General features: G+C 48.8%; 1 protein-coding gene across 1 annotated transcript in view; it reads left to right on the top strand.

Moving 5' to 3' along the window:
- The first annotated feature begins 781 nt into the window (after nucleotides 1-781).
- The window catches only part of ELF4 (E74 like ETS transcription factor 4), a 66,320-nt gene continuing 41,551 nt past the window's right edge, over nucleotides 782-25,550 (top strand). Inside the window, exon 1 of the mRNA XM_043973660.1 lies at nucleotides 782-823. The gene's annotated coding sequence lies outside the window, so the exon portion shown is untranslated. The remainder of the gene's footprint in view (nucleotides 824-25,550) is intronic.

Below are 25,550 nucleotides of genomic sequence, written 5' to 3'. Positions count from 1 at the left end.
TCTTCCTCTTCCTCTCTCTGTCTCCCTCTTCTGTCTGTGTCTCTCAGTATCTGCCTCCAGAAGCCTCCCTCTCTTCTGCCTTTCTCAGTGTGTCTACCTCTCTCTCTCTCTCTCTCTCTCTCTCTCTCCCTGCCTCCCTCCTTGTCTATCTCTGGACGTCTGCCTCCCTCTATCTCTGGGTGTCTCTGCCTCCCTCCCGGTCTCCCTCTCTCGGCTATCAGGGTGTCTGCTTTTCTGTGCCTCGCTCTCTTATCTCTGTGTCTCTGCCTCCCTCTCTGTCTCCCTCTCCCGTCTATCTCTGGGCACTGTGTGTCTCTGTCTCCTCCTATCTCTGTCGCTGCCTCCCTCTCCTATCTCTGTCTCCCTCTCCTATACATCTCTGTGTTTCTGCCTCTTTTCGTCTCTGTCTCTCCGCGTCTCTGAGTGTTTCCCCTCCCCCCGCACCCCCCCCAGTGTTTTCCCAGGCGGGGCACCCCCAGCTCACCTGATATTTGCATACTGCCCTAGAAGTAGCCAGTGGCAGCTGGGCCGGTGGGAGAGGCAGAGCCGGAGGCTGAGCCTCACCCCGACCCGCCCGCCCGCCGGGGCCAGGAGGTGAGTCAGAGGGGGAGGAGGCTGAGGCTGCACACCAGTGAGTTGTAGTTCTCCTTTTGGGCTGTCCCCAGTTTTCCTTGCTGTACTCCTTTCCCGACAGAGCCTCCTGAGGGTGGGGGGAGGGAGGCGAGCCCAGCCTTACCCTGCGGCCCCCACAGCTGAGCCCCCAACTGTGCTGCCCATCCCGGGCCGGACCATGGTTCTACGGCGGGAGCCCCAACTGCCTGAGGTACGTCCCGGGCCGCCCAGGGAGGGCAGCGGAGGGGAGCGGAGGGGAGGGCAGGGAGCGGAGGGGAAAGGGGAGCGGGGAGAGAGGCTGGGCTGGCTGGTTGGGGGGGGGAGAGGGAAGGATAATCTGTCCCACGGAGAGAGCATCCGGCCCGCCGGGGAGTGGAGAGTGGGCACCGGGCCGGAGGTAGGCATCGGGTGCCCATGGGCACCCTGCCCGCCCCGTCCCGTCCCTGCCCTGCCCTGCCGCTCCCCCGCCCGCCCGCCCGCCCGCCGCCGCCGCCGCCGCCGCCGCCGCCACGAGAGCTGGGTTTTTAGGCTAGAGTCGGGCCAGCCCACCTGTGTTTGGGGGGAGAGGAGGGCGCTTAAACGGCATCCCCTCCTCGGCCCGGGGCCCAGGGGCCCTCTTGGAGAGCTGGGAGGGAGCGCGGGAGTCATCTAGTCCAACTCCCTCGTTTTACAGGCGGGGAAACCGAGGCGCGGGTCGCGGTGAGTGACTTTCTCAAGGTCCCAGTAGGCACCTAGTAAGTGACCCGAGAATCGCGATTTGGCCAGGCGCTCAGTGCTCTTTCCAAGGTATCACACTGCCTCATCAGCTCCGGCCTCTCCCCTCCTTCAACGAAAGCCTTTCCCCAGAAGCTAAACCGGGAACAGTGAGCATCTCCCCCACCCACCCACCCACAAGTGGCAGTGCATCAGCCCCAGTGCTCTCATTTGAATGGCTAACTGACTGGAGGGGGAGCAGGCGAGAGTTGGGGGGGGGGGGCAGGCCTGAAATGTAGGGTGAGCCCAAGCTGGGGAGAGCAGGCCTGAAATGTAGGGTGGGCCTAAGCTGGGGGGAGCAGGCCTGAGTTGTGGGGGAACAGGCCTGAACTGAAGGGGGAGCAGTTCTGAGTTGGGGACAGTGGGCCTGAACTTGGGGGGAGCAGGCCTGAGCTGGGTGGGGAGCTGGCCTGAGTTGGGGGGTTGGGCTTGACTTGGGGGGTTGGGCCAGTGGGCCTGAACTTGTGAGGGAGGGGCCGAGAACTTTTGCTAAGATAAGTCAGAGAGTTAGCTTCTCAATGATTGTATAACTCATTTCTCCGGTACTTTATTTACACTACAACCCTTCCGACCGATAATAGCACATGGGACTCTCAAGAAGAGATCTCAGAGTTCATCTAATTCATCTCCCCCATTTTACAGGGACAGAAACTGAGGCTTAGTGAAGAGATATGGTCCATGTCCCAGCAGGGTTTTGAACCATTAGCACTAGAAACCTCTCTTTCTTCTCCCCCAACAACGCCTAGCAGGAGTCGTTTAGACTCTTGGATCTTTAGTCCTGAGTTTTCTGCCCACCCCCAACCCCGACCCCATGGGTACACCTCAGGATGTGAGAGCCTCCCCTCTTCCCCACTTCTTGCCCCTGGGCCAGCCTTCCCCCCAGGCTTTCCTCCCAGCAGCACCTCCACAGTTCACCCTACATCCTCTGCTCAAGAATACTCTCCCTTCCCCACCCTCCCCCTCCACTCAACAATACTCCCCCTTCCCCACCCTCCCCCTCGGTCGGGCCATTGGATTTCTGTCCCTCATCTCTGCTCAAGACGGAGGCCTGTCTCATCCTGAAGCTTCTCCTTGTTAATGTTTGACAGTTCGCTGTGGCTAATCATTTTAATTAGCTCTTAAAGTGGGGAGGAACAGTTAACCTTGGACTCCTTGATTCCAGGCTGTAAGGGCCTCAGATGGGGGGGGGGGGGGGAGGAGCGGGCAGAGACAGACTTGAAGTCAGCCACTGGGAGGCACTCCTCCTAACTTCCATTTCTCTTGCCCCTGGCCCAGGCATCCTGGTCTCAGGCATCGACATCCAGGGAGTGCCTACCCCAGTAGGCTGGCCCCTGGACCGAGTGCCGGGTGAAGGAATGGAGAGGACAGGAAGGGGACCTGGGTACCCGGGCTGAGAGGGCAGACGAGGAAAATCCTTGCCACCTTTCTGGGTTTGGCGTGGGAGGATCACCGGAACGTAGATGTAAAATCAGAAGGGCACCTGGGACAGAGTTCATCTGGGAGGCTTGGGTCCTTCCCACGGGGTGCTCCTTGGCTGCTGGGGGAGGCACTGATTTGCTAGGCTCTGCCTGCAGAGATCCGCGAGTCTGAAGTAGGAGACGCTGTGCCTACCCTCAGGGAGCCTCCCCATATATCGGACGGTACGGAGCTCTGATCTCAGGAAGTCCCCCCACCAATCTGATAGGCGATACAAAAGCCTTGTCCTTAGAGAGCCCTCCTCTGGTCTGCTATGGGGGAGAGATAGGCCCTGCCTTGGGTTGAAGACCATCGACCCAACCCCTCCCGAGTGCATGTGAACTCGGTCCATAAATGACCAAGTGCCCTAGGGCCAAAGTGTCCCATGAGTCAAGTCGAGTTCAATCCCGAGGGCTTCCTGGCCTCCCTCAGTGGGGCTGGGGGAGGCTTCTCCTGGGTTCAGGCTGCAACTTCCAGGCTGCCCTGACCTGCTGGGAGCTGAAGGAGTGGCTTGTTTGCAGTTATGTCTGGCATTCCCCCCATGAAGGCCTTGTGTTTGCTCGGCTGCTCCAGCAATTAGCATCCACCCCTGAGCAGGCAGGGGCCCAGCCCTGGGCCTCTCACCCCGGCTGGCTGCTGCGGTTTGAGCCCTGGGCCTCTCACCCCAGCTGACTGAGTTGCCTGCTGGGACAAGGAACAAGGTCTGTCTAAAGCCGGGAAGGATTCCTGGCTGACCCACTCGTTTTACAAATGGGGAAACTGAGTCCTGGGGTGCTTCCAGTGGAATCTTCTGAGTTGGGAGCGAGAAGAGATTTCTTAGACACTCCCTCCCCTCTGCCATCCCTCTCAGTGAGGCTGCTCATCTCCTTCCCCCCTCCCCACCCAGATGAAAGTACGAGGAAGGTACAATACAAACGCATCCCCACTGAGATGAAGAGAACAGGCGTGTTTCAGTGACCTACTCTCTCCCCAACACACACACACACACACACACACACGCACACCCCAAAGTGGAGGGAGGGGGCCACTTCTGACACCTGGCCTGACCTCCTACAGTTCCACAGACTGACAGGGACTGTGCAAAGCTGGGAAGGCTGCCTGCCTATTCCCCGGCTTAGGGGATGCGTTGGGATTCGTTGGGTTTGGGTTCTTTTTTTTTTTTTTTGCAGCTTTCCCTGACCCCCGAGGCATCGCCTAGGCCTGGTGCGGGGTGCGGGGGGGGGGGGGCGTTCTCAGAGCAGACCAATTAGAATGCTGGAGGGGAGGAGGGGCAAGCTTCCAACCCTAAAAGAGAAGCCTCTTAGGCTTGAAGACAAGAGGGGACAGGATCAACAGTCTGAAAAAAAATCACAAGGTGCCTGGAGAGGGAAGCCCAGGTTCAGGGCCAATTAAAACCCCAACCAGCCTACTTTACTGAATGGGCAATTATAACATCTATGGAGCGCTTTACCTCCAAGAGACAATCCAGGCTAAACGCCAGAAGCAGTTTCCTAAGAGACCCCGATAAATTCATGGACTCCAGAACTGAGCTGTCCAGGAGGATGCCCCAAGCAGAGCTGAGGACAGAATCCTGGGCTGAGGGAGATATAAGGAGCTCATGTTTTTCTTGCTTCTCTTCAGTCGGTGGAAAGCGCACAGGATCAGGAAGCAGGGGACCTGGGTTCAAATCTCAGCCCTGTCACTTGCTACCTGTGTGACTTGGGAAAATTTCTAGGTCTCAGTTTCTTCCTCCAGAAAATCAGGGATTGAGATTAGATGCCTTCTGAGATACCCCCCCCAACTAAATCAGTAATCTGAAGGTCTGGGAGTTTGGCACAGAAAAGGGAATGTTCTTCAAAGTTATTGAAGAGTGTGGGGTGTGGTGGCTGGAACATGGGGCTTGGAGGCAAAGGACCTCCATTTGAACTCTGGCTTTGTTCCTCACTAGCTGTGAGACCTTGAACAAGTCACTTCTCCTTGGGCCTCAGTTTCTTCCTCTGTAAAGTGAAGGGGTGAAACTAGATAGCCTCTGGGGTCCCTTCCAGCTCTAACTCAAGTATCCTATATGTGATCCTGGACAAGTCACAACCTCCTTGAGCGTCAATTTCCTTCTCTGTAATATAAGATTAGACTAGATGGTCTTTGAGGGCGGGGCAGCTAGGTGGCTCAATGGATAGAGCCCTGGGCCTGGAGTTCAACTCTGGCTTCAGACACTTACTAGCTGTGTGACCCTGGGCAAGTCACTTAACCCCCATTGCCCTGCAAAAAAAAAAATAAAAAACAAACAAAAAAAACCCACAGAAAAACAAACAAACAAATTAACTCAGGGATGTACAGAAAAACTGGCTTGCAAGAGCAAGTTGTTAGGGGGCAGCTAGGTGGTGCAATGGATAAAGCACTGGCCCTGGATTCAGGAGGACCTGAGTTCAAATCCAACCTCAGACATTTGAGACTTACTAGCTGTGTGACGGTGGGCAAGTCACCTAACCCTCATTGCCCCGCAAAAAAAATCCAAAAAACAACAACAAAAAAAGAAAGAAAGAAAACCCCCAATGGGTCATCAACAACAGCCACAAATCTCTGAAATCCTTTCCAGCTTTGACAGTCTCTAAACAGAAGTCCCTTCCCCAATCTGGGCCACAGTTTCCCGCTTTGTAAATCGATGGTGGTAGACTAAATGCTCTTAATCCTATGGTTGCCCAGTTCAGCCAGTGATCATGGTAGTGAGCCTGTGGGACCCAGCATGAGTCTACAGGTAGGCCACTCATCCAGGGGTTAGGCTTTAGTACATATCACAGTCATCTTCCCTCCTCTCCACCCCAGTCACTGTGATCACTACTCTCTGCCCCCATAGACAATGGAACCAGGAACTCCAGGGCATCCTTGCCCACTGAGGGCCGTTGTGGGGAACTCCGAAGGCTCTGCGCACCATGGTCCTCCTTTGAGGTGAGGCTTCCGAGAACAGGTGCCAGGCCCTGAGAGAACTCCCTGCTTGCGTTCAGTGTGGCTGGAGCCGGGAGAAGGGCACTTTCTCCAAGACACCAGGAAAGGCCAGAGATCCCTAGAGCTAGAAGGGGCCTCTGGAGGAATCTTAGTCCTACCTTCTCACTTCAGAGAAGAGGAAACGGAAGACCCCAGGGGAGAAGGGCTTGCCCGAGGGCGTACAAGCAATAGGATTTGAACCCCAAATTTCCTAAGCCCAAATCCAGTCCTTGTTTTTCCAATCCAGGAGAGCCCTGAAGCCCTTAATATACCCATTTGTCCTTGACAGTCATGGCTAAGCCACTCTTCTCTGTGATCATATTACACTGGAAAAACGTGCGGGTTTCCATCTGGGTTCCAAAATTTCCTAGCCACATGGCCCTGGGCAAAGTTCCTTCCCCCCCCACCACCATGAGCCTCAATTTCCTTACCTGTAAGAGAAGAATAGTAATTCCTGCATGGTGTCCCTTCCTAGGGTTGGCAGGAAGAAAGTGCTCTGTAAACGGTAAATGGGAGCTGTTAATATCTCTTTGGAGAGGGGAGGGAGGCCGGAGCCTGGAGACAGGACATGAATGGAATGGATATCTAAGAGCCTATTGGACAGCAGAGTGGTTGTCTAGGGAAAAGTGGAACACTAAGAGCTCCCATCTCTTTCCTCTTCCTCATCTCTTTTAATTTTTTTTTTCCGGAGCAGTGAGGGTTAAGTGACTCGCCCGGGGTCACACAGATAGTAAGTGTTAAGTGTCTGAGGCCGGATTTGAACTCGGGTCCTCCTGAATCCAGGCCGGTGCTTTATCCACTACAGTGCCACCTAGCTGCCCCCCTCATCTCTTTTATGAAGGCCTTCATCTTCAGCCCCTCATCTTCCCCTCTGTTGTTTTTATCATTGTCGTCAGCTTATTATCAAATGAGCCAGTCCCTCGGCAGGGATGCATTATTTTCCCAAGAATCAGTTACTCCTGGGAAGGGAACCACTGAATGAGGCTAGGAGGCAACTGGCATTTTACCCACACCTTGTTCCTCCCATCTCTGGGCTAACGCATAGAAGGCCCCAGGGCTTACTTTAGTGGAAAGAGCACTGGTTTGGGAGGCAGACTTGGACTGGAATCCCCAAACCTTCCCCTCTCTGCCTCTCGCTTCTCTCGTCTCTAAAACGAAGGGGTTAAAAGCCCAGTGATCTCTAAGATCCCTTGCAGCTTTGGCATTCTGTGGTCCTGTGGTCTTGGCCCAGAGTGGCCCTGAAGGTGGCTAAGGCTAGGCTTGGCTCCCAAATAAAGCGTCATGGACTTGGAGTGGGAAAGGCCCAAGTTCAGATCCAGCCTCAGAAACTTATTTGTTGTGGAATCCTGGGCAAGTTACTTAACCTCTGTTTGCCTCAGTTTCCTCATCTGTAAGATGGGGAACAAATGAAATAACGGAAATCAAGTGCCTCGCAAACTGTAGAGCTCTCCATGTGTGCTAGCTGTTATTATTTTGTGTATTATTATCATTTGGATTTTAAACTATTTCCAGTAGGCCAGTCTGGGGACAGTTTGGGTTTTCTGTCTGCTACAGAGGAATAACCTAGAGCAGAACCTTGAGGTCAGCCTAGGAATACTAAACTGAGTCTCCAGGGCCCCAAGATAACCTGGATATGTGCTGAAGTCCTTGGACCAGTCTTGAGAGTAGACATTCAGGGGCAGCTAGGTGGCGTAGTGGATAGAGCACCGGCCCTGGATTCAGGAGGATCTGAGTTCAAATCCAGACTCAGATATTTGACACTTACTAGCTGTGTGACCCTGGGCAAGTCACTTAACCCCAATTGCCCCCCCACACACACACACACAAAATTTAACTGGAGAGAGTAGACATTCAGGCTTCCCTCTTAGTCCTTACTCATCTTCCTCCAACAGAGACACACCTCAGGGAATAGGGGACAGGAGGACAGGAGGCTGAGCGATTAATCCCCTGAATTCATGACCTGGAACATCTGCCTAGGGTCCTAGGGGAGAACCTGCCCTTTTCCCAGCATGCCCTTGACCACTTCCCAGTGGCCTCGCCTTCTGAGCAAGGGCCAAACCAGATGCTCACTTGTCCAGCCGGTTTGGAAGGATCTGTCCACAGGATGATCCTACCTAATTAGGTGCTAACATGCACAGGGTTCTACTCTTTCGAGGAAAGCAGGACAGGCCTGGCCCCTGCCCTGGAGGGTCTGAAACCAGTGGCAGAAGTTGGGGCAAGGCGGAGAGCTATACTCAGCCCCATAGCAGGTCAAGAGCTAACATGCCACATGGTGCTGGGAAGAAAACAATATTTACATCACATATGGAGCTTAATATTTGTGGTTTGGATGATAGTGAGGGTCAAGAGGGAGGGGGACTGGAGGAAGGCCACTCCATCACCTGGATTGTTTTCACTGGGAGAAGGCTTCTTGGAGTGTGTGGGTGGCCCAGTGAAAGAGCAAAGGGTCTTCATAGCAAGGCTGTGAGGACATTCCAGGTCAGAGATGATAAAGTCTACAAGGGCATATTGAATTGGTTTAACAACCACTTATAAAGCACCTACTACGTGCAAAATCCCCATCAGGCCCTGGTTCAGATGCAGCTTAGATAAGCCAAGGAGTCCTACCCTAATGGAGCTCACAGTCTATGGGGGTTGGAGAGGGGAATTGGAAACACCCAGGTAATGTTGATATTTCAGTCTGTAATACTTTGTATGTGGATAGTTTCTCCAAAGGTACAGATCACTACTCATCCATGTCTTATCATCCAATGTGGTTCTTGACCAAGTCTTTTAGCATAGGAGAACTCCCCAACAGACAGGTCATTTATGAGCTTTCTTTGCATATCACACATCTGGATGATGATGGCTTTTGCACTGATTCTTGGAAGAATGTAATGGCTGGTAATACCCTGCCACTCCCCCTCATGATGAGTCTCACCCTTTGGGTGACCTGGTATTGTGGCTCTGCATGGGTTGTGGTAGCTGTAGAGCATCATTGGCAGAATGTTGATATTTAAGAAATGGGCTCTTGTGGCAGGAAGCAGCTTAATGTTACCAGTTTCAGATAACTGAAATCCACAACATCATATAATAATTGGACCAGGATGGTACAAACAAAGGGCTCTTTATCTGGCCTCTTACAGGTTCACAACCTTGGGGTTATCTTTGATTTTTCCCTGGAATTACCAATCATTGAGTCTTATCAATCCCACATTTGCAATGCCTTTTTCTTCCATCCCCTTCTCTCTAGTCCCACTTCCCCAACCATCTAATAGAGGTCATCTTTACTAATTGCCTGAGCTACTGCATCAGCCTCTTAACAGGTCTTTCTGTCTCTATGATCTCCACCATCCAATTCCCAGAGTATCTTTTATTGTATATAGATCTGGTAGTGTCACTCCTTCTCTTAAAAATTGCCAGTGGCTCCCTATTACCTACCTAGTAAAAGTTCATCCATTCCTGCCTAGTGTTCAAGGCCCTCCATAATCTGGTGCCACACACTTTCCAGGCTTCTCTCATGTTACACTCTTCTACCCACTCTGTGCTTCAGCCAAATACACCCTGTCCTTTCCAATTTCTGTACCTTTGCTCGGGCTGTTCAGTTTTCCTGGAATGCCTTCTCAACTACTCTTCACCTGGTGAATTCCTCTCTACTCTTTGAGACCCAACTCAAACGCTACCTTCTACAGAGAACCTATGCTACTTTCTACCCATGTGGCCTTGGACAAGACACTTTAACCTCTCCATGTCTCAGGTTCCTTATCTCTAAAATGAAGGCTTTGGACCAGATGCCCTTTAAGGTTCCTTACGGCTCTGATCCTTTGCTTATTTCCACCAGTGGAGAAGGAATTACCTTCCCCTTCACTCAGGCCCTCCCCCGAGCATTTTGCTTAGGCCTCATCAGGAAATACACTAAGCTGGAAGGGACCTCCAACCGACCATGGAAGCTAATCCCCTCATTTTACAGGGGAAGTAACTGAGACCCAGAGATCATGTGCCTTGCCTCAGAGCTGGGGTCTGAACCCAGAGGTTCTGATTCCAGGGCCAGTGTCCTTTCAACTATATCTTGTTGCTCCCACTGGACTGTGAGCTCTGTGAGGGCAGGGACCACATCTTGTCTAAACATTGTCTGTCCCACAGTTCCCAGCACATGGCTGTGGGCTGGGTTTAATAAATTAATAGGTGGAAATAGACAGACAGACAGACAGGTAGATAGACCGATAGACAGACAGGTAGATAGATGGATGGATGGATGGACTGGCGGGTGGACAGGCAGACAGATGGATAGACAGACAAATAGACAGACAGATAAATAGACAGGGAAATAGATGTGGATGGTTGGGCAGATAGACAGACAGACAGACAGATAGATGGATAGATAGACAGACAGATAGACAGATAGATAGATAGATAGATAGATAGATAGATAGATAGATAGATAGATAGATAGATAGATAGATAGATAGATAGATAGAATTCCCTAGACCTATCACTGCCTACTCTATAGAGTAGGCTCCCCTATTAGTGATCCCCTCTCCTGCCCCTGTTGGTCCTGCCTTCTCCCGTCTTGACCTTTGCGGGCCAAAGAGACATCTCTTCTTTTGTGACTGTGTTCATAGGAACCCACAGCCTGGTCCTCTCCCCTGGAGCATTTGGATTGGCCTTCTCAGAGCACCATGGGATGCCAGACTTGGAACAGCTCTTAGAATCCAGTCCAGCCCACCGTCATGTTTCAGATGGGGAGGTTGGCCTAGAAAACGATGGAACAAAAGTTCCATAAGAGCCACAACCGGCTCCTTTTTTTTTTTTTTTTTTTTTGGTACTTCAAGAATGTTTGTTGGGGGCAGCTAGGTGGCGCAGTGGGTAAAGCACAGGCCCTGGATTCAGGAGGACCTGAGTTCAAATTTGACCTCAGACACTTGACACTTACTAGCTGTGTGACCCTGGGCAAGTCACTTAACCCTCATTGCCTCACCCCCCCAAAAAAAGGAATGTTTGTTGATCGACTTGTTGAAGAGGCTATGCCAAGGTCTGGGCGGCCCCTTAGTACACTAGCAAGAGCTGATGCCTATGTGACCCTTTTAGTGTTTGCAAAATACTTTCCATTTCTTGTGTTTCCTAGATGCTACTGGTATTTTGTTCCCCATTTTATAGATGGAAGAGGCTCAGAGGGGCAGTGACTGACCCAGGATCACACAGCTAGTGTGACCAGGGCAGGGGAGGGGCATGCTTTCCTGTGAGATGCCCGGCCTTCTTTTGGATGCTCCTCAGGGGAGATGCCAGATTCTCTGGCTCACTGAGCAGGCTGGGCCAGATCTTGTGGCCAGAGAAGAAGACCTGTCTCAATGGGGAGAACCATGGGTGAGCCCTCTGGGCATCTGGGCCCTTTGCCCACTTTTTCTCCTCTAGCCACCTTTAGTGTCACCAAGAGAAATACCCTAGGCTGGGACTGGAGTTAGGATAACTCATGGGAAGAGGGATTGGATCTATTATTTCACTGAGGTACGGAGAACTAGACAAGGGAACTTCCTTTAGCAATACAGGTCTGTGCCTTCCCTGCAATTTCTAGTCTTAGAGGGGTTAAATGGGGGCCCTGAGGGGACAAGTGACTTACCCAGGGTCACACAGTCAGTATTTGGCAAAAACAGGACTTGATCCCATATCTTACTGACTATGAGACCACCTCTATCCACTGTGCCATACTGCCTCTCAGAATAGTTCATAGGACCATAGATTTAGAGCTGGAAGGGACCTTAAAGGTCATTGAGTCCAGCACCGTCCTTTCTGTGAAGAAGAGAACTGAGGCACTTAGAAGATAAGTGACTTACTCAGGGTCACACAGTTAGTACTCAAGACAAGTAGGACTCATGTGCTCTTGACTTCAGGTCCAGTGCCCTGTCCACTATACTATGCTGCCTCTGAGAGAATAGCAGAGCTAGAAGGGAACTTCAAGATCATAGGTAGTCCCGGCAGCTAAGTGGCACAGTGGATAAAGCACTGGTCCTGGATTCAGGAGGACCTGAGTTCAAATCCGGCCTCGCACATTTGACACTTACTAGTTGTGTGACCCTGGGCAAGTCACTTAACCCCAATTGCCCTGCTCCCACCCCAAAAAAAAGATAATAGGTAGTCCAAGCCACTCATTTAACAGGAGGGGAAACTGAGGCCCAGAGAGATCGCATAGCTATGAAGTAGCAGAGCCATGTCCAGTGCCCACCCTTCTAACTGGACCACAATGCCACTCCTCTATACCACATTTGTGGGGTTCAGATCCCAGGATATGGCAGCAAGAAGCAGGCTCTTCAGACAGGCTGCCACTCTGGGCCTCAAGTCTTTGAGTTTGCACATATCTGTGCTCCTTGCACCGAGGTGTTTCTCAATGCCTTCACATGACCTCAACTTGACAAGTACTGCTCAGGTCTCTTCCACGTGTCCAGCCCAGTCCTGACCTCAGGGAGCTCTCTGGGGATCTAAACAGACTGGGGTGGGGGCTGTTGTGTCAGTTGTAGGAGCCCTCAGCAAAGGTGCTCTAGGGCAAAGCTTCTTCAACTGGGGGTAGAAGGGGACAGCTAGGTGGCGCAGTGGGTAAGGCACTGGCCCTGGATTCAGGAATACCTGAGTTCAAATCCGGCCTCAGACACTTGACACTTACTAGCTGTGTGACCCTGGGCAAGTCACTTAACCCTCATTGCCTCACAAAAACAAAAACAAACAAAAAAGAAAGTGATTTAGACTCCCTCTAATCTAAGAAAAAACCTTGTGAGTCATGACATGTCCCAGGTCCAATGGGTTGCCTTAGTGCCTCTCTAAAGGTCTGGCAAAATGACCTCTGACGTCCTTTCTGGCTCTAGGATTCTTCAGTTGGGTGGATAGGGTTATGCTGAGCTTGTCTGCCTCAAGTATGGGGGAATGGGAGGGTGGAATACACTAGGCCGGGGGGTGGGAGGTGGGGGGTGGGGAGAGGGGAAGTAGGGTAGCTTGGAGAATCCATCAAAGAATCTCTTCCTAATTGTCCAATGGAAGGCATATTCCATGCTTCCTCCCCCAATGCCTGGCCTCTGAAGCATCAGTGGGGCGGGAGTGGGGGAGTAGAGCACTTCTTATCAGTAGGGGAGGAGTAGGATTTAAGGGTGCTACTCTGGGCTTCTCAGAGATTACCTTTCATTTACACTGTATAGATCTTATATTCACATAGTAGTTTGCAAGTCTCCCCCTTAGACGGTAAATTCCCATACTTGAGGGCAAAGACTGTGGTTTTGCCTTTCTTTGTAGTAGCTCAGGTGCTTAACACGGTGCTTGATACATAGTAAGAGTGCTTATTGACTGACTGAGTGACCAACACTGCTCCAGAACCGGGCTCTGACTCAGCAATAGTCTTTTCTTATATTTATATAGGCCTGGGGCAACTAGTGGCACAGAGGATAGAGCACTGGCCCTGGAGTCAAGAGGACCTAAGTTCAAATCTAACCTCAGACGCTTAATACTTACTAGCTGTGTGACCCTAAGCAAGTCACTTAACCCCAATTGCCTCACCCCCCCAAAAAAAATTTATATAGGCCTTTCAGATTTGTTTCAAGTGCTTTCCTATACATTCACTCCTAGCAGAGAAGCAGTGTGGTCTAGTGGATAGCGTTAGACTTTCTGAGAGGGTGAGGAAGACCTGAGTTGGAATTCTGCCTCGGACACTAGCTGTGTTGTCCTACGTGCATGCTTCATCTTTCTGAGACTCAGTTCTCTCATCTGTAAAATGGGGGGGGGGGGGAAGCAGGTTGTACTTGAAGCCCCTTCAAGCTCTAGCCCTGTGATGATCTTTACAATTATTTAACTCAACAAGAACATAAGTGGTTGCAGTGGGGATACTGAGTTCAAAAAACTGGTATGGTCCCTGGCCTCAAGGAACCTATAATGAACGAGTTTGAGGCAGGAGGGAGCAGCCACTTGGGGCAGAGGAGAGAGAAATCAGGGTAGAATCCCTGGAAGAGGTGGCCTATCAACTGAGTCTTGAAGGATGATAAGGTTTCTGAGAGCACCAGATGGGGAAGAAATGTGTATTCCAGGTATAGGAGGATGGCCTTTTGAAGTCATGGAGATGTGAGAGAGAATAGGAATAGCTGGCAGGCCGCTTTGGCTAGAACATGGAATGTGTGAAGAGGAACCATGTGAAATAAGTCTAGAAGGCTAGGTTGCAGCCAGATCGTGGAGTGATTACAATACCCAGCCAAGAGGGTTGGTATTTTATCGTAAAGGCCATAGGGAGCCATTGAAGACTTTTGAGCAGGAGAGTAACATGATCAAACCTGTACCTCAGGAAGATTATCCTGGGGGATGTGGGGGGGAGAGAGAGAGAGAGATTATCCTGGCAAGTGTGTGGAGGATAAATTGGAGAGAGAGAAGAGAGCCTAAAAGGAAAGAGATCCATCAGGAATAGTCTAGGTGAGAGGTGATGAGGACCTGAACTCTCCAAGAGTTGTTAGAATCATAGATTTGGATACTAGGTGGCGCAGTGGATAGAATACTGGCTGTGGAATCGGGAGGACTGGAATTTAAATCGGACCACAGACACTTATTAGCTGTGTGACCCTGGGCAAGTCACTTAACCTCTATACCTCTATTGCCCCCCCCAACAAAATAAAATAAAGACTTGGATACTGAGTGGTTAAGAGAGATGGGGAAATGATTCTGAAGTTGAAAATCTCGGTGACCAGGAGTCTGTGGTACACTTAACAGCAACAGAGAAGTCTGAAGGAAGGCCCAGTTTAGAGAGGAGGAGAATAAATTCCATTTTGGACATATAATTTAAGACGCCAATGGGACATGCAGGTAGCAGTGTCTAGCAGGTTTGACCGTGCAAGCCTGGAATTCAAGAGAGCAGCCGGGATTGGTTATGTAGATCCGGGACATGTAGGCATAGAGGGACTGGGCCTGCTCAGATCACATTGTAAGAATATTTAGAGCAGAGGTGCTTACCCTGGGGCCCATGGATCACAAAGGGGTCCACAAGCTCGAAAGGGGCAAGAACGGCACCTTTATTTTCACTAACCTTTCATTGAAATGTAGCCTCTCCATCTTCCATTATTTACAGATGTGATTCCAAAAAAGGGTTTCCTCACGCTACTAAAGGGGGTCCGAGACACAAGAAAGGTTGAGAGACAGAAAAAGAAAGAGACACAGAGACAGAGGGGGAGAGGAAGGAGAAGGAGGAGAAGGGGGAGAGGGAAGAGGAGGAGGAGGAGGGGGAGGAGGGAGAAGAAGGAGAAGAAGGAGAAGAAGAAGAAGAAGGAGAAGAAGAAGAAGAAGAAGAAGAAGAAGGAGGAGGAGGAGGAGGAGGAGGAGGAGGAGGAGGAGGAGGAGAAAATAAGAAAAAGGAAAAGGAAAAGAAGAAAAGGGAAAAGACAAAGAAGACAAAGAAGAAGAAGGAAAAAATAATAAGAAGAAGAAAACGAAAAAGAAGAAGAAGAAGAAGAAGAAAAGGAAGGAGAGGAGGGAAGAGGACGAGGACAAAGAGGAGGAGGGGGAGGCAGCCTGGGACAGGTGCTTGAGAAGCACACCTGCTTAAAGAAGCACGTTGATAGGCAAGGGAGAATGAAAAGGATCGGTCATAGGGGGCAGGGGGAGAGAAGGAGGAAGGGGTAGTTGATATGTCAAAAGATCTCGAGAGGTGCCGGAAAATGAGGAATGAAAAAAGGCTGCCTGATTTCGGCAGTTAGGAGATTGTTGGTAACCTTGGCGACAGTGATTGCAGTCCACTGCCTCAAATCTCCATTACAAGGGATTGAGAGGGAGTGTGAGGCGAGGCGAGGAAACAGAGGCAGCCCCGTTCTTTCCCCAGGGTTTGACAGTGAAAGGAATGAGAGATGTATGATGATGGTTGAAGGAGGGTGGAAGGATCAAGCGAAGGGGTTTTTTTATTGTTTTATTTTAAAGGTGAGGGAGCCTGTTTGCAGGCAGTAGGGAAAGAGCCAGTAGATAAGGAGAGTGATGTTCAAAGGGGCAATTCCAGGAAGAGGTGGGAGGGGACAGAATCAAGGGTACTGGTAGAGGGCTTGGCTTTTGGAAGGAAAAAGACCATCTCTCCCTCAAAGACTAGACCAAAGGAATGGGGGATGGTGTCGAGAAGTTTGGGGGTATGGAGCAAGGGAAAAGAGGGGAGCTCATAGTGGTTAGCCTTGATTTTTCTCAGAAAAATAGATGTGATCCTCTGTTGAGAGAGAGGGGTGGTCTAGAGTCCTTGAAGAGAAAAGAGAAAGTTTAGAATCCTCATCAAAGGGAAAGTCAGAATCAACAAAAGGACTTGGCCGTCATAAGTGAGAGCCTGGCTGAGATTGGTGTGGTTGTGGGACTTTTCCCCAAAGCTCTGGAATAGGAGTTGAGAAGGCAGGTGGTAGGGGTAGCCAGTGGTGTAGTGGTAAATATTTAACAACCAGTTTTCTAAAAAAAAAAAAAAAGTACACCTGATACTGTTACATTTAATATATGCATTATTAACATTTTCCATTTTCGATTTTATTTAATCTAATTTTTAATTTAATCTAATATAGAATAATCTGTTTAATCAAATATTATATTTAATAATCTAATAAAAATAATCTAATATAATTAATAATCTATTATTCTATTTAATATTCTATTGACATTTCCACTTTCTTAAATCCAGAGAATCAACAGAACAATAAATTGAGTTGTGATTGGTAACGTTTGCTGGTTCCCAAAGTGGAAATGCTCACGCTGAAAATTGAACAATTGGCCCTCGAGTTGGTTCGAGAAGGTTCCAGCATGCCCCTGGTAGTTGTAACCCAGAATTGGGGTTTGTCAACGTGTGAGAGGCAACAGAGCAAGACGCAAAAGATTCTAGGCTATGTGACAGCATAGAGCTGAACTGATAAACATAGCATCCAGACTGTAAAGGCAAGAAAGTGAGGCCAAAATACAAAGTTGTGGAGAGGAGATTAGGGGGCGCAGAGGGAGAATGGGAGGTCCTGAGGAGAGAGCAATTTCCAAGCTCAGGGTTGTGGAGGCAGCAATATTCCAATCCAGGGTGAGATCTGACTGTGATATCACCTCCTGGTGGAGTAGAGTGAAGATGTGGACTATGGGGGTTAAGGAGGTGTTATCTCAAGATGTTTCCTCAAGACATCACCATGTGTACCGAAATCCCAGAGTATGTATGAGATGGAAATGGAGAACAAGACTGTGAACTGGGGCACGCAACTCCTTAGAGTAGGAGGCAGAATGACCTGGAGGGGAGTAGATGACCACAACAAAGATGTGGATAACCCTGGGCAGGACTAACTCAGTGCACAGTTTAGGACAGTTCTCTCAGAGCCTCAATTCCTCCATATGGAAAACTGTGAGGGAGGTAGTGATTGGATTAGATAAACTCTAGATTATTTAGAGATTAGATAGTCTCTGTTCTTATTTCTTCTTTTTAAAAATTTTTTTGGTGAGGCAATTGGGGTTAAGTGACTTGCCCAGGGTCACACAGCTAGTAAGTGTTAAGTAAGTGTCTGAGGCCGGATTTGAACTCAGGTCCTCCTGACTCCAGGGCTGGTGCTCTATCCACTACGACACCTAGCTGCCCCTGCTCTTATTTCTAACATTCTAAGATGTCTGTGTGTAGGGTACTGTTGACCTCACTTGCTCCCAAATCTCTCTATAGAACCTCAGAATCTAGAACCACATTGGAAAGAGTCCATCAGGATCAGTCCATCCAGAATAAGAATCCCCCACTTTCTCTTGAGATAACCCATTCTACTTGTGGCCAGCTGGAGCTGACCGAGTTTTGAAGTTTCTGCCAATGGCAACCCTAAATCTGACTCCCCACCCTCCTGCCCTCATTGTTCTTAGTTCTGCCCTCTGGGCCCAAGCAAAAAACAAAAAACAAAAACCCCTAAGGCTGATCTTTCTTCCCTGCTACAGCCCTTCAAATACTTGGAGCCTTTGTCTTTTCTTCTCCATGTTAAACATTTCTGATTTTTTCAACTGATCCATGTATGGCGCGATCCCAATACCCTTCTTTCTTTCTTTCTTTTTTTTTGCGGGGCAATGAGGGTTAAGTGACTTGCCCAGGGTCACACAGCTAGTAAGTGCCAAATGTCTGAGGCCGGATTTGAACTCAGGTCCTCCTGACTCCAGAGCCGGTGCTTTATCCACTGTGCTACCTAGCTCCCCCCCTCCCCATACCCTTCATTATCCTAGTGACCCTTATCTGGACACTCCCCATCTTAGTAACTTTCTTAAACTGTGGTACCCAGAACTGAATTCAAGACTCCAGATGTCATCTGGACAATCATCACCCCTTATCCCGACCATTACGTTTGCTGTAGTTCGGTTTTTTCCAACTCTTCATGACCCTATTTAGGATTTTCTTGGCAGAGATACTAGAGCGGTTTGCTATTTCCTTCTCCAGCTCCTTTTACAGATGGGGAAACCGAGGCCAACAGGGTTCAATAACTTGCCCAGGGTCACGCAGCTAGTAAGTGTCTGAGGCTGGATTTGAACTCAGGAAGAGGAGAGTCTTCCTAACTCCGGGTCCACCACTCTATGAACTTTGGAGTCAACTAGCTTCCCTGGCCATTACATTATACTTCACTAAAACATATCAGCCTGAATTCAAATCCGGCCTCAGACACTTGACACTTAATAGCTGTGTGACCCTGGGCAAGTCACTTAACCCCAATTGTCTCACCAAAAAAAAACCAACACAAAAAACATATCAGCCTTCTCAGCTGTCTCATCCCACTGCTGACTAGGACTGAGGTTGCAGTCCACCAAATTCCCCAGATATCTTTTTTCAGATGAACTGCTGTCTAGCCATGCCCATGCAGTCCTGTCCTTGTGAGGTTGACTTTTGGAATCCAAGGGTAAGACATTGATGCCCACTGAATTTTAGCTTTCTATATTCCACTCTCCTTTCTAGACTTCAAGAGCTTTTTTGGTTCCCGGCTGGCATTCAGCAATATCAACTAGCCCTCCTAGCCGCGTGCTGTCTTCAAATTGGCTAAGCATGCAATCACCACTCCCAGTCATTCAAAGACCATTGGAAGCAGCTCGGCTGTATCACATCCATCTGTTAGTCCATTGGGTTAAGGAGTCATTTTTCCAGAAGTTTCCATTAAAATGGAAATATGTTTCTTGGGAGAGCTTAACCTTAACCCATTATCAGTCCTTGACACAGCATGAAGGGGGAGAGCCCATCTAGCCCCCTGCTCCCACATCCTTAGAGTACTTTGCCAGGATCTTTCCCTTACCCTTTCCATACTCTCGGTTGTATCTTACCTATTAGTGTACATGCCACATTCCCACTATTGGAATGTAAGCATCCTGAGGGCAGAGACCATATCTCTATTCATCTTTTTCTCTTCAATTCCAACATGGGTCCGGAATATTGTAGGCACTTAATAAACTTTTTTAAAAATAGACAAATTAGGGGCAGCTAGATGGCGCAGTGGATAAAGCACTGGCCTTGGATTCGGGAGGACCTGAGTTTAAATCCAGCCTCAGACACTTGAAACTAGCTGTGTGACCCTGGGCAAGTCACTTAACCCTCATTGCCCCCCCCCAAAATTTCAAAGTCCTTAACCCTAGCATTACTCTCTGCCTCAATACCCCCCTCCCCCACCCCAACACTTTTGGACAAATCATTTTAACTTCTTTGGGCCTCAGTTTCCCTACTGTAAAATAAAGGGCCTAGATTAGATACTCTTCAAGTTTCCCTCCCAATCCTGACATTCTCTGTTTTAAGGTCCCATCTACCTCCATCATCCTCTATTTGATGTTTTAAGGTTCTGCCATTTGACCTTCTCTGGGGTCCATCCCACCTCTGCTATGCTCTGTTCTAAGGCTCCTCCCTGCTCTGTTCTCTGTTCTAAGGTCCTTCCCCATTCTGACACTCTGCCCTCTGTGTTCTGAGTCCCTTTTAGCTCTGACCTTCCATGGTCTCATGACCCTTACTCTTTGGTTGTGACTCTGGCCATATCTGGGTTACGGAACTGGGCGCCAGAGGTCAAGTTTCACTCCGCGCCCCCCCCCTCCACCCCGCCAACACACACCTTCAACAGCCTGCATGGAAAGAAAGGAGACTGAATGAAAACGAAGCAATGCACCCCTTCCCTCCTTTCCACCCCCACCTTCCCCCATCGGCCAATAGGGCCAGCACAAATAATCAGACAACCCAGGCCTCTATGAAGCAGTCAACTCTTGCCCACAGCCCTGCCCGCTACTGCTCCCCGGCCTGGGGCAGGGCTTGGGACCAAACCACAGGGCTGTGGGGAGGCTGTCAGCTGGGTGGGGCAGCAGGGTGAGGCAAAGATTTCCCCACAGATAAGTTAGTTGCTGGCAGTCTCTAAGTGCCCTGGTGGGGGAGGGAGGCATAGGGGCAGAGGCTAGGCCAGTGATGGGAGGGGAGGGGGAAGCCCCACCAAGCAGCAGGAAGCTTAGCAGGATGGGGAAACATCCTGCCCTACAGGGGAGCTGGGGGGGGCGCAATGCGGTCAGCCATCTGACCCTCAGTGCAGCAGAGCAGAATTCAGTATGACGCAGGCCCATCCAAGGGCATATACTTACTGACTTGCCAAAAGGAGCTCCCTGGGGGGATGGGGGGGGGGCACGGGGGCGCTCCCACAATACACAACCGGGCCCGGGGCCTTACGCATAGGATCACCAGATCTTAGAGCCAGAAAGGACCTTAGGACAGAGAACTAAGAATGTTAGGGTTGGGAGGAACCTTAGAATAGAGAATATCAGTGCTGGGAAGATCCACAGAAGATGGAACCTTAGAACATAGACTAGAATGGCAGAGCAGAATGGGGCCTCACAACAGAGAATGGCAGCTCTAGAAAGGTACCTTAGAACAAATCGGTCAGAGCTGGGAGGAACTTTGGAACATAGAATGGAAAAGGTCAGAATTGGAAAGTAGCCTGAGGAAACAGAACAGAGAACGGCAGGTCAGGAAGGGACATTAGAACATAGACCACGGAATGGCATAGCGTGGAAGAACACAGAACAAAGAATGGTAGAACTGGGAGGGGCCTTAGAATATAGAACTAGGGGGGCCCTTAGAATATAGAACTGAATATCAGAACTGGGAGGAGCCTTAGAACATAGAGCTGGGGAGGGGGCGGACTTTAGAATATAGAACATAGAATATCAGAACTGGGAGGAGCCTTAGAACATAGAGCTAGGGGGGAGCCTTAGAATATAAAACATAGAATATTGGAGCTGGGAGGAGCCCAAGAACATAGAGCTGGGGGGGAATCTTAGAATATAGAACTGAATATCAGAACTGGGGGGAGCCTTAGAACATAGAGCTTGGGGCAGCTAGGTGGTGCAGTGGATAGAGCAGTGGCCCTGGAGTCAGGAGTACCTGAGTTCAAATCCAGCCTCAGACACTTAACACTTACTAGCTGTGTGACCCTGGGCAAGTCACTTAACCCCAATTGCCTCACTAAAAAAAAAAAGAACATAGAGCTGGGGAGGGGAACCTTAGAATATAGAACATAGAATATCAGAGCTGGGAGGAGCCTTAGAACATAGAGCTGGGGGGGGGACTTTAGAATATAGAACATAGAATATCAGAGCTGGGAGGAGCCTTAGAACATAGAGCTGGTGGGGGGGAACTTTAGAATATAGAACATAGAATATCAGAGCTGGGAGGAGCCTTAGAACATAGAGCTGGGCGGGGGGGAGCCTTAGAATATAGAACATAAAATATTAGAGCTTGGAGGAGCCCAAGAACATAGAGCTGGGAGGGGGGGGAATCTTAGAATATAGAACTGAATATCAGAACTGGGAGGAGCCTTAGAACATAGAGCTGGGGAGGGGAACCTTAGAATATAGAACTTAGAATATCAGAGCTGGGAGAAGCCTTAGAACATAGAGCTGGGGGGGACTTTAGACTATAGAACATAGAATATCAGAGCTGGGAGGAGCCTTAGAACATAGAGCTGGAATATTGTTTGATGAAGAACTGTGAATGACTTAGCTATTCTCAGCAATACAATGATCCAAGGTAATCCCAAAGGACTAATGATGAAGCATACCATCCACCTCCAAGGAAGAACTGATATTGATTAAACACAGACTGAAGCAGGCTCTTTTTCACTTTCTTTCTTTTTTTTTCTTTTATTCAATTTTTCTTATACAAAATTACTACTATGGTAATGTTTTACATAATTGCACATGTATAACCCATATCTGATTGCTTACTGCCTCAGGGAGGGGGAAGGGGAGGGAGAGAAGGAGGAATAAAATTTGTAACTCAAAACTTTAAATAAAAATGTTTATTATTTTAAAAAAGAACATAGAGCTGGGGGGGGGACCTTAGAATATAGAACATAGAATATCAGAGCTGGGAGGAGCCTTAGAACATAGAGCTGGGGGGGAGCCTTAGAATATGGAACATAGAATATTAGAGCTGGGAGGAGCCCAAGAACATAGAGCTGGGGGGGGGGAATCTTAGAATATAGAACTGAATATCAGAACTGGGGGGAGCCTTAGAACATAGAGCTTGGGGCAGCTAGGTGGTGCAGTGGATAGAGCAGTGGCCCTGGAGTCAGGAGTACCTGAGTTCAAATCCAGCCTCAGACACTTAACACTTACTAGCTGTGTGACCCTGGGCAAGTCACTTAACCCCAATTGCCTCACTAAAAAAAAAAAAGAACATAGAGCTGGGGAGGGGAACCTTAGAATATAGAACATAGAATATTAGAGCTGGGAGGAGCCTTAGAACATAGAGCTGGGGGGGGAACCTTAGAATATAGAACTGAATATCAGAACTGGGAGGAGCCTTAGAACATATAGCTGGGGGGGACTTTAGACTATAGAACATAGAATATCAGAGCTGGGAGGAGCCTTAGAACATAGAGCTGGGGGGGGGGAACCTTAGACTATAGAACATAAAATATCAGAGCTGGGAGGAGCCTTAGAACATAGAGCTGGAATATTATTTAATGAAGAACTGTGAATGACTTAGCTATTCTCAGCAATACAATGATCCAAGGTAATCCCAAAGGACTAATGATGAAGCATACCATCCACCTCCAAGGAAAGAACTGATATTGAGTAAACACAGACTGAAGCAGGCTCTTTTTCACTTTCTTTCTTTCTTTTTTTTCTTTTATTCAATTTTTCTTATACAAAATTACTACTATGGTAATGTTTTACATAATTGCACATGTATAACCCGTATCTGATTGCTTACTGCCTCAGGGAGGGGAAAGGGGAGGGAGAGAAGGAGGAATAAAATTTGTAACTCAAAACTTTAAATAAAAATGTTTATTATTTTTAAAAAGAACATAGAGCTGGGGGGGGGACCTTAGAATATAGAACATAGAATATCAGAGCTGGGAGGAGCCTTAGAACATAGAGCTAGGGGGGAGCCTTAGAATATGGAACATAAAATATTAGAGCTGGGAGGAGCCCAAGAACATAGAGCTGGGGGGGGGAATCTTAGAATATAGAACTGAATATCAGAACTGGGGGGAGCCTTAGAACATAGAGCTTGGGGCAGCTAGGTGGTGCAGTGGATAGAGCAGTGGCCCTGGAGTCAGGAAGTACCTGAGTTCAAATCCAGCCTCAGACACTTAACACTTACTAGCTGTGTGACCCTGGGCAAGTCACTTAACCCCAATTGCCTCACTAAAAAAAAAAAAAAAGAACATAGAGCTGGGGAGGGGAACCTTAGAATATAGAACATAAAATATTAGAGCTGGGAGGAGCCTTAGAACATAGAGCTGGGGGGGACTTTAGAATATAGAACATGGAATATCAGAGCTAGGAGGAGCCTTAGAACATAGAGCTGGTGGGGGGAACCTTAGAATATAGAACATAGAATATCAGAGCTGGGGGGGGAGCCTTAGAACATAGAGCTGGGGGGGGAACCTTAGAATATAGAACATAGAATATCAGAGCTGGGAGGAGCCTTAGAACATAGAGCTGGGGGGGGGGAGAACCTTAGAATATAGAACATAGAATATTAGAGCTGGGAGAAGCCCAAGAACATAGAGCTGGGGCGGGGAACCTTAGAATATAGAACTGAATATCAGAACTGGGAGGAGCCTTAGAATATTGAACAGATAATTTCAGGGCTATAAGGGGCCTTCAGACAGAGAATCCTAGGGCTGGAAGGAACTTGAGAATATAGAAAAGGGACAAATCTCCGAGAAAACTTAGACCATAGAATATTAGGGCTGAACGCGATCTAAGAAGACAGAATTTCGGAGCTGGAGTAGACCTTAGGACACAGAATGCCTAAACTAGAAGAATGTTCATGTTTGGAGGAAAGCTCAGAATGATTTAGTCCAAGCCCTCCGTTGTACAGAGTAAAGAGATGCCCAGAGAGGGAAAGGCATCTGTCCAAGGTCACTCAGCTAATCAGTGACAGAGTCAGGAGCCAAGGCCAGCGCTTTTTCTGCTCCCCCAAGCTGGCTGGACTCCGAAGGTTGCAATCGAAGCAAGGACTCATCTGGAGACCTACGCATAGCTACACTAAGTTTGCCATAGATACCTTTTGAGATTATTTTATTCTCTGAGGAAAGAAATCCTCTGCATCACTGTCCCTGAGGAACGTTGATTAAGCGCCCAAGTATGTGTGTCAATGGCTGCCAGTAACACTTGGACTATGAACCACACTAGCCAATAGAACTACACTACCTCGTTTCCCAAGATCATAAATGTAGGATTGAAAGAGGCCATGGAGTCCATTTTATAGATGGGGAAACAAACTCAGAAAGGTGCAATAACTTGAACCAGGTCCTCTTCCTCCAAACCCAGCCCTATTTTTCCTATTGGGTTTTAATTAGTCCCAGAAATCACCCATAATTCCAGGGAAGTAGGATGTAGTAGATAAAGTTGTTGGGTTTGCCATCCTGTGTCTTCATATCCCACCTCAGTCATTACTAGTAGTGAATTGATGGGCAAGTGGCTTAACCTCTCTCAGGCTCAGTTTACTCATCTGTAAAATGGAGATAACAAAAGCAACTACTGGGGGAAGCTAGGTGGCATTATAGTGCATAAAGCACCGGCACTGGATTCAGGAGGACCTAAGTTCAAATCCAGCCTCAGACACTTGACACTTACTAGCTGTGTGACCCTGGGCAAGTCACTTAATCCCCATTGCCCTGCAAAAAACCCTCCAAAAACCTAAACTAAACTAAAAGCACCTACTTCACAATATTGTTGTAAAGATTTAATGAGAGAATATCTATCTGTACACACACACATATGTGAAATGTCTTGTGAACCTGGAAGTGTTGTAGAAATGCTATCTGTTATTATTAAGTGAGCCAGAAGGGACCTTAGAGGTCATTGAGTCCAATCCTCTCATTGTACAGAAGAAGAAACTGAGGCCCAGAGCTGTCAGGGGACTTGCTCAAGGCCACACAGCCAGTAAGTGACAGAATAAGTAAGTCAGAGTATTTCCCCATCCATTTCTCTCCCGTGAAGCATCATAGCACCCACGAGGGTAAATATTATTCTCCTCACATCCATTGTCTCATAAAAACTGAGACTCAGAGAGGGACGGTGACTTGTCCAAAGTTACACACCTAGGAAGTAACAGAGATGGAATTTAAACTCAGGTCTTCAAACTTCAAATCATTCCACTGCAACACTCTCCAACTGTCTGATCTATGTACATACTGTCTCTCTACTTGGGGACTGTAATCTCCAGAGCTGAGTATATTGGAGAGACTTGGTAAAGACTTATAGGGCGGGGCAGCTAGGTGGCGCAGTGCGTAGAGGACCGGCCCTGGAGTCAGGAGCACCTGAGTTCAAATCCAACCTCAGTCAGA

This window comes from Dromiciops gliroides, chromosome X, assembly GCF_019393635.1.
Source record: "Dromiciops gliroides isolate mDroGli1 chromosome X, mDroGli1.pri, whole genome shotgun sequence".
NCBI classification, from domain to species: Eukaryota; Metazoa; Chordata; class Mammalia; order Microbiotheria; family Microbiotheriidae; genus Dromiciops; species Dromiciops gliroides.
Note: the sequence above shows the minus strand (reverse complement) of the source record. Positions and strands in the feature narration are given on the sequence as shown.